The sequence below is a fragment of the Tyto alba genome, unplaced genomic scaffold, assembly GCF_018691265.1.
Source record: "Tyto alba isolate M040663 unplaced genomic scaffold, T.alba_DEE_v4.0 Super-Scaffold_19, whole genome shotgun sequence".
NCBI classification, from domain to species: domain Eukaryota; kingdom Metazoa; phylum Chordata; class Aves; order Strigiformes; family Tytonidae; genus Tyto; species Tyto alba.
The window spans coordinates 1,662,380-1,665,694 of record NW_024881281.1 but is presented as its reverse complement, the minus strand read 5'-3'; the positions used below and the strand labels follow the sequence as shown (position 1 = coordinate 1,665,694).

The 3,315-nt window shown below is 52.7% G+C and overlaps 1 long non-coding RNA gene across 1 annotated transcript; it reads left to right on the top strand.

The window, feature by feature from the left end:
- Positions 1–2,077: 2,077 nt before the first annotated feature.
- Positions 2,078–2,839, top strand: LOC116964638. The gene is made up of 2 exons (XR_006165252.1): positions 2,078–2,352; positions 2,572–2,839. It is a non-coding gene; the product is annotated as an uncharacterized LOC116964638 (long non-coding RNA).
- The last annotated feature ends 476 nt before the right edge of the window (positions 2,840–3,315 follow it).

Here is a 3,315-nt window from a genome sequence, read left to right as displayed (position 1 = left end):
CTGTTTTCAGGTCTCTGGAGGACAGACGCAATTCCTGGAGAATACTCCACAGGCTTTACCGTGCCATGCTACTTAAATGGTGAAAACAGTTTCGGGAAGAAACTGAAGCCAATGGAAACCCTCTAGGGTTTCTTCACATTTTACTTCATGCATGCCGGCAGCCCAGGTGACTCATGTCTGCAGTTTATCCAAAGAATGAGTACTGCAGGGATCACAGCCTCACAAACGTCCTCAGGACCCGCCCCCCCCAGCTGCCAAAAGTAGGTTGAAGCCAAAATTCAGAAAAACTTACAAGCCTAAGGTTCATTTACACCCAGATTCCCCACCCAGACGCCGAACTCCTTGTGCTGTGTGTCCCTTGCTGAGTCCCTGGGTCCCGGTCCCGGCAGCGGGCCACCCCTCGGCACGCAGCCGAGCGGCTCTGGGCAGCAAAGGGCACGGGACCGCGGCGTGTCCCTCCCCTGCCCGGCACCCCCCTGCACCTGATGGACACGAGTGTGATTACAGTCCCGCTGTTAATATAAATCCCTCGAAGGAGCAGGTGATAGGCAGCAGCAATTATCAAAGCTTTATCTCTTTTTTTTTTTAAAATGCACGGAAGTTCTAAAAACTTTTTACAGTTACTCCCTCCCTCTCTTTTGCTCACCTCCTTGTATCGCTGCGGTTTACTATAGATATAACACTGCTGGTTTGAATCAATACAGGGACTGTATTTAGCTGTTCCGTATCTACAACAACAAAAAAATACAATTAAAACCAACACAAACTTAGCCGAGAAAGTAATAAGAAGGCAAACTCAATTACTGTTTCATCTGGCATTATCGTAGCTTTGCTGCTCTTTGTCAGGGACTTCTTCCAGGCAAAATTGGAGAGATTATCTTGTCTGGATGTTATGAAGTAGCTAATCCCTTCCGCAAGTGGAGGAGAGCCAAATGCTTCACGTTGGGCCAGTAGAAATGTAAATATGGTAACAAAGCGCTGCCCCCCGCTCCCTGGCTGGCCCTGCCCTCCCTCCAAGGGCAGACCTTTTGCACGCCCCGCGTCTTTGCAAGACACCAAAATTCCTCCAAGCTGCCCCAAAAGATTTCCCCTTCCCCGCAGCCCCGGCACAGCTGCACACCCGGCCTGCTTCGGCACCCCCGGAGCGCACACGGCAGCTCTGCTCACACCAACAATTAATTGGTTTAACGAGCCCGGCGTAGATGGCATGAAGACGGCAAACCGGCACCGCAACGCGCAGAGGGGCCGGCAGCAAGCGAGAAAGAGCTCGCCCGGCCCCAAAAAAGGCAACTCGGGGTGCGGGGTGGGAGCCACCCGCGTGTCCCGGGGCTGGGACCACAGCGCAGGGGGGGCCGGCGAGGTGTTTGGGGGCTGTGAGCCACGGGCAGGGACAGGGCTCGGGCATCAGTGGAGTAAATCCCCCCTGGAGCTGGAGGATTCGGCCCGCTGGCCCTCCGCTGCTTATGGGGAGCAAGAGGGGAAAAGCTAATTTTAGCAAAGAGGGGAAAAGCTAATTTTAGCAAAGAGGAAGGCTGCTGGTGAATGTCGCTGTGCTGCGTTAGGTCCGTCCCAGCCCCGCCGGCAGCGAGCGACGTGCCCGCGGGAGGCAGGGACTCCGGGAGAGTCCCCGGGGCTGGAGCAGCACCACGGGCCAGGCAGACCCTCCCGGCGGGGAGCGGAGGCCTGATCCTGCTGCGGGGGGGCAGAAGCCGACCCCACGGCAAAGCCTTCCCCACGTCACGGCCGCCGGCTCTGCCCCAGCCTCTCCATCGCTCTGCGCGAGGAAGACGGCGGCGTGGAAGGCCGAGGGGTGCCCCCCGAGCTCTGCCATCCCCCCCCCCACCCAGGAGCGCGGCGGCTCCCTCTCCCCGCAGAGCCCCTTGAGCAGAGGCGAGGATGAGGATGCTCCTGCCTTCCTCCAGCCAGCCAGCTACAGGACGCCCTGCGGCAGGCCAGGGAGTAGGGACCTCGGAAAGCAACATCAGGAAAAACACTACCCACCTGTGTTGCATTCACCAGATTTTATATGGCATACAGAAAAAAATTGCAGGGCTGTTATTTCCAGTACAGAAAAAGTCTTATTTTCATGTAAGAATGGCTACTTTTCTGTCACTTCATACTTAAATGTAACCAGAATAAGGCCGCCTTCAACAGAAAATCATAAAGGTCTAATCTTTAATCACACTGTACATTAACCCAGAACAACATATTTATGTAAACAGTGCTGACACAACTAACACCTTTCGGCTCACTGAGAAATCTCTATTACAGCCCTGAGAAAAAGAAAATCACGAGCCCTCGTATATCACCATCTCCGGGATGAAGCCTGCTCGCCCTCCCTCTTCCATAATGGTAAGAGAGAGAGAGACAAAAGAATATCTCACCTGCCCATCTACCCCCAACTCCCCTCCAAAACCAAGAAGCTCTGGTAAAATGTATTTGCAAAGCTGGGGAAATGCAAAAGGTTGCTCAGCTGGAAAAACTGACCGGCCACTCAGCCCTGGATGGATGGATGTGTCTGTGTATATACACACATGTATATATTTAATGATAATTACTTCTTTTCAGCAGCAAGCAATGTGCCTGTTACAACCAAAAATGATTTTGCTATTTCAACGTCGGGAAATCTGCAAGTCAAAGGTGAGGGAACGACTGCACAGAGCAGCCAATATTAAAAAATCACAATCTGGCAGCCAGCAGCAGCCTGCGATTTCTGGGAGAGCTGGATTGCCAATCATTTTTATACCTCTGCGCTTTAAATAGCAATAATGTGTTGAATGTGAAATTGCCTGTGCTGATGTGGTTTGCTTCACGCTATTAAAATACAAGCGTTGGGACACATATTACACATTTGTGATTCTTCAGAGATGTTGTTGGGGGAAAAATACAAACTCCAGTAGAAATTTGGGAGAGAGGGGACCCAAGAGGTAAAGGGGAAGGGACGAATGGGCAATCGGGTCTCTGAAAGGTCACAAGTATACAAAAAGAAACAGGGAGAAGAGTGTTTGGCTCATCTGGATATTTCAAAGTCATTGGAGTACATTAAGTGACGGAGATTGTTTCCCATAACATTTATTCCCTAATCGATTTCCATTCGTTTGGCTCTGGTTTGGCCCATTCCAGATCAACACTTGGCCCAACACCCCAGCCCCGCTTTTTGGAGCTGGGCGGCCGCTGTACTTCCCTGCTGCGTTTTGCCCTTCACAGGGACAAAAGCAGCAGCCAAAGGTGCCCGCTGCCACTGCACCCCTTCACCGGGGGCCCGGAGCGGCGAAACGACTTCCCTCCGCACCAGGCAGCACAGCCAGGGGGGAG